Below are 6,030 nucleotides of genomic sequence, written 5' to 3' on the forward strand. Positions count from 1 at the left end.
ATGCTGGTGAGCCCTATCAGAATCTTCACAATTACCGGTGAAGCCGGACCGGAATTGCTAGCGATTAAGATGTGATGATGGAGTCGTGTTTATTCGTTCCGGGTGTTGGTGCGCGTCGGTTAATTCCTTGATAATTCCCGACTGGATTTGGCTGAAAAACACTAAGTCGGCAACTACCAAGGAACTAACCGAAGTGCACCAACACCCGGAACTGATAAACACGACTCCATCATCACATCATAACCGCTAGGAATTCCGGTCCGGCTTCACCGGTAATTGTGAAGATTCTAATAGGGCTCACCAGCATGCCCATGGCAAAAGTACCACCAAGTCCCACATTCATGACCTCCAGCGTCCATGTCCGTTGCATTTTTTTCCCGTTGATATTGCGTCGTGAAAAAAATGACACTTCACAGAAGAAGAAAACATGCACGCCTACGTTGACCAAAAAGTCCGATTTTCACGACTTCCCCCCACTGCGCATCATCTTCCAGCCACTGCCATAGCAACAGCAGTGTAACCAAATTTTCGCATGCCAAGAGTCTATATAAGTAAGGCTGCACCTAACAATCGTCAAGAGGCTTCTTAGGTAGTTTCAAAGCAGACGTGTTTTCATCGCTCTCCATCCCATTGATCAAAACCACACCACCAATCAAAATGTTTGCTAAAAATGCTAAAAATGGTCGTGATACCGGAAAGAACCGGTCCGGTCGGAATGCAAGACCGATGACCTTACCGGCATTCATGCGTCCCGACCCTAATGGCGAGCTGGCGGCTATGTATAACCGCATCAAAGCGGCTTCTACAAAGCCCAAGCCGCAAAAGTGCCGGGACCGTTGGGAAATGATTAAAAGCCTACCGGTGACGGATGAGTATGAGAACGTCAGGTCACCGGTAGCTGATTTCATCCGTCGGCCATTTATAGCACCGAAAAGCAAACAGGTGATTGGTGAGGGTTTTGGGAGAGCAGTTCCAGAAAACCGACTTGAAACTTCCCAGGTTGCCTCAACTGCGTGTAATGGTAAGAATGTTTTAAATGTAGATTTTGATGACGTAGAATTTGTAGATTTTCAGGAATTAGTAGATAGGGCTCCACAAAATTTATGTCAGGGTTTTAAATGTAATATTACCGATATAGATTCGATATTGACTGCAGGGTTGGCCGAGGTACAGTGCTGCCAGACGACGGTAGCAGTGTTCGAAGCATATGCCAAAATACAACATAATATTTTGGAACGTTTGACGTTTGCACCGAGCACTGCCAACGTTTCTACACAGACGTCAACTCCCAAACTCCAGCGTTCCCAGATGAATCTGGTTTACGCTGGACTTTGGGAGCAATGTACCTCGCGACAACATTGTAGTGTACAAACCGAGGAGGAAAATTTGACGTTTTCGATGCAGCCTACTGTGATGCTGCTTGAAAATTCTAGCCGCCCAAAACCAACTTGGGTAAAAACGATTTTTGGCTGGAAACCTTTAGGCTTGGTATTCATGGTTTCGGCCGTTTTCCTCGGTTTGTGGGAAATTCAAAATCTTTTCTAGTAGTTTGCCTTTGTGTTTGTGTGATTAGATCGAGCTCACTGGTGGTCCAACGAATTTCATCCAAATTTTTAGCTTCTCCGAGGACTTCTAAAGAGTATAGGTGTTGTAGCCGGGTACCTACGAATACTTTGAGCTACCACCTTGTCTCTGATGAATAATCGGAACCCATCAACACTGAATAGGGAACTTTTGGCGACCAAAATTCGTTTAGGGACCGTGCTTGGATAGGTATATCAATTCCATCCTTTTGGAAATGCCTTCCAAGCAAACCAATCGATGTGGCAGAATGCTTTCATCGAAGTAATGTTTATGAAGTTCGAAGGACCACTACCGTGAGCTCGATCGTCACATTCCAGAGTAGCAATGTTAGGTTTTAGATATAGTAAATATTTTGAAAAAGAATTAGATAGGTTGATAGGAGCTAGGGCAGGAGCACATATGTGATTGGCAGGGAATGTGGTGGGAGTTTAAATGTACTGAAAAACCACCTCTTTTTATGATTTTGATCGAAACTGGTTTTTAAAATCGGTTTGGATCGAAATTAGGAAGAGAGGTTACTTTTCAGTACATTTAACGGGGCCTATCACATATGTGCTCCTTTTATCTTGTTGTTCTCTTATATTGACTAGTTAGTTAGGAGGGTGGTATCACATTTCCCGGATTTTAATTTCAGAAAGTTTTCTGCAATATTTTAGTTTTCGAATATATAAAAATATTAAAGCTTTAAAAATTTGATAAAAATGGGAATTTTGCCTTCTTTGAGCGTTTATTGCATTGTTATATTATTTTTGTTTTTATCTTTTATGTTCGTTTGCTGATTGTTATTTCTTTAATTTGCTATTTGAGTAAAGAAGGCAATATTCCCAGGAGCAAAATTTTCCGTTTTGAATGCAAAATATAATGGCCTATTTTAATGGTAAATGGCCCATTTTGGGAAATGAAACTCCGGGAAATGTGGCTTTCAATCAGTTAGGAGCTAGGAAAGGAGCACATATGTGATTGGCAGGGAATGTGGTGGGAGTTTAAAGGTACTGAAAAGTTACCCCTTTTTAAGATTTTGATCGAAATTGGTTTTGAAAATCGGTTTGGATTGAAATTAGGAAGAGAGGTGACTTTTCAGTACATTTAACGGGGCTTATCACATATGTGCTCCTTGTGTGTTAGTCAGCTACCTCTAAATTTGCAGTATTAGCTAGTTAGGTAAAAGGGTGGTATCACATTTCCCGGTTTTTAATTTCGAATGAACCATTTATTTCCTGCAATAGTTTCGTTTTCGAATTTATAAAAAGATTAAAGCTTTAAAAATTTGATAACAATGGGAATTTTGCCTTCTTTGAGCGTTCATTGCGTTGTTATATTATTTTTGTTTTTATCTTTTATGTTCGTTTGCTGATTGTTATTTTTTAATTTGATATTTGAATAAAGAAGGCAATATTCCCATGAGCAAAATTTTGAATCAAGTATTTAATATATCCGTTTTGAATGCACATGATTTTATACTTTCATATAAATAACCGATTTTGGGATATGAAAGTTCAGGAAATGTGATACCATCCTGAGAATCGTTTTTAATCAGCTAGGAGCTAGGAAAGGAGCACATATGTGATTGGCTGGGTTTGTGGCGGGAGTTTAAAGGTACTGGATTCTTTGTTCAGTACTTTTAACGGGGCTTATCACATATGTGCTCCATTATTCTTGAAACACAGGATAGAGTCGACTTCAGGTCAGAAAAAGTTGGTAGTTTGAGTGAAGCTGTATTTAGTAGAAAAGAGCTAGGACAGGAACAAGAATTTATAAGCAGGAAATGTAGGCCCACATTTGAGATGTTCTGCAACTTTTACTGTTTTCAATTAAAATTTTACTTGTGTATTATTAATAGAATATAAATTAATGTAATATTTTCAAGTTGAAAAAAAAACAATCCCATCCCATATTTTGTTGGACGTAAAGTGTTCAGTTCAGTGTTAAAATTTGATGGTGTCGCTTAATTTTGTTGAATTAAGTGTTTAAGGCTTCAAAAGATCCTGTTGACAAATGAATTATTCAAATAGTATTGCCTAACTAAAGCTAACCAAGACACCATTGTGGAATGCTCTTCGGCAGGGGAACTATGCCATTAGCGCGAAGCATTTTTAAACCACTGATGCTGGCGCCAACTAGTATTGTTTTTACAATTTGGTCATCACTTGATTCAAAAGGATCAGATCCGCCGTTAGCACAAGTTGGGTAATGTCGTTTTCGTTTTTGCGGTGCTACACCGGTGCTACACTGCCGTACACCAAAATGATTTAAGGTGTGGATATAGGATGTACCTTTGTTTAAAACAAATGATGTTGAGCTGTCAAAGACTCGCGCTTATTCCTGCTTACACTACACCGGTGCTACACCGCAAAAACGAAAACGACATAAGTGTATCAGTTTTAGTGTTCCCCTAATTGACCCTGTTGAGGTGTCAATTTCGGTTCATTGTGTGATCGCATCTTGCTGGATAAAATTATAAAATGGTTTGTCGCTATATTCAGTTCAGATCTCCTAACAATCTGAAGCTACCCATCAGTTTCAGTTAATTAAAAAAAAATAGAATGCAATTAGTTACAGCTTATTGTCAAAACTTTCAACAAAATCACTTGAGTTTAAAGTGAAAGTTCAAGAAATCCATCCACTTCGCGTTTTCATTGGCCCTAATATCGCCATCCAGAAGTCATACATACCTATCTGAAAATTGAATGAACTTGCTTCTCTGCATGTAGATTAATTTTGGATTTTGTCCATTAAGTAGATTGCCTTATGTGTGCCAATGAAAATGCGAAGTGGTTAAACAATCTGTATGGAAAGAATTCCATCAATTGTGTGCTTAACGTTAAAAATTGAGTTACTAGATTTATTTGGCAATGAATTAATCTGCGAGTAATTAACGTAGCTCATCCGTGAAGAAAAGGATAGACGAAGGTCTGAGGTCAAACCTTTCAAACAAATAACTATACCCAGATTGGGGATGTACGTATCACCTGTTGCGCGATAATAGTAAATAAAGACGTACCTTCGTTAAACACGATCCCGATTACATGAGTGGTGCTGCAACATTGTTCTGACGGCTTGAATTCGGAGGTTTTGGATCAGCTTCAAATATTTGTTGCGGTGATATCCGAAGTGGACCTGACTTCCCCGATTCCGCAGCAGGTTTAGCAAATGCTTCCCGTATCGCTACCTGTAATTGAAGAAAAATAATTAGCAGTTTATTCAAAAAACAACTCGTTCAGAAAACTACCACGTATTTTTCTTGCTTCGGTGTTCCACAAATTGATGCCGAAAGAGTTATTCTCTATGACCAATCCTATTGCTACAAGTTGGAGTTCGCTTGAAGTCCTATTAAGGGAATGCTAATTCGCATTGAACTTGAAGAACATTTTCACCTTCGCTCGTTCGAGCAATGCATCGCGAGACGAGATGCATTTCGTCAACCAAAGAAATTGAACGGCACTTCATTCCGCCATAAGCTTCAAAATTCGTTGGTATGTAGAAGTCAGCTTCTTCTTCTTATTCTTCATGCTTCTTTATGGACTAGTGGCTAACGACTAAATGACCAGGCCGCTACTTTCTTGATCAGCAGCTGTCAATTCTACCGATTGAAATTAACAAAGCCTACTTCGATCTGTCTTATGTTTTGAAATTATCGTTTCATCGCGGTGGAGAAGGAAAGTACCAACCACATAGAATGAGTTGAAATATGCGTCCAATGCTAGTGTGCATCGAAAATAATGGTGCACAGTGCAGGGAGCTACTCTCCTTTTGGCTAGAGTGCTAGACTGACACTGGTTCCTCACCCACATTTGCCATGGTAAAGGGACATTTGTGCATAATTGTGTTGCTTGTATGGTGTTGCGGGATTTTTCGTGCCTTGATCGGTTTGAATCAAGCTTGCAAATGCTCATTACAGCTAAAATGCTATTATTCGGATTTATGAAGCTATGAGATATTTTAATGACAATTCTTATTTACAAGATGTAATAAAAGAAGGTAAAGTGTGTGTATGACACAATAAACCTGTCAATTTAGCTTTCAGAGGGTCACAATAGCGATTAGCTGTAACGATGAGCAACGCGATGAGCGAGCAATCAGCGATCATAAAATCGTTAGTTGTGACCTTCTGAAAGCAAAATTGACAAATTTTATGTGTCATACACAAACTTTACCACCTCTTCTCGCTTCTTACAAATAAAAATTATCATTATAGTATCCCATAGTTTCATAATTACGTAAACTAGCATTTTAGCTGTAATGAGCAATTGTAAGCCTGGTTTGAATACAACAGTGGTTTGATGGAAGCATAGCGCAAGCTCCCAGTGAACGGTTTTGAAATCTAATTGAGTTCGGGAGTCGGGTCATCTTTGAAAACGAATTATATTTGTAGTGCAACGGAAAGCTTGATCGAGAGTATTAAAATAGCTTCAAAGACATGAAAAGGCATGCCCGTTGAAGATTTAT

This window comes from Ochlerotatus camptorhynchus, unplaced genomic scaffold (assembly GCF_037179485.1).
Source record: "Ochlerotatus camptorhynchus isolate MF236.1 unplaced genomic scaffold, CSIRO-AGI_Acam_v1.1 ptg000408l, whole genome shotgun sequence".
NCBI lineage: Eukaryota > Metazoa > Arthropoda > Insecta > Diptera > Culicidae > Ochlerotatus > Ochlerotatus camptorhynchus.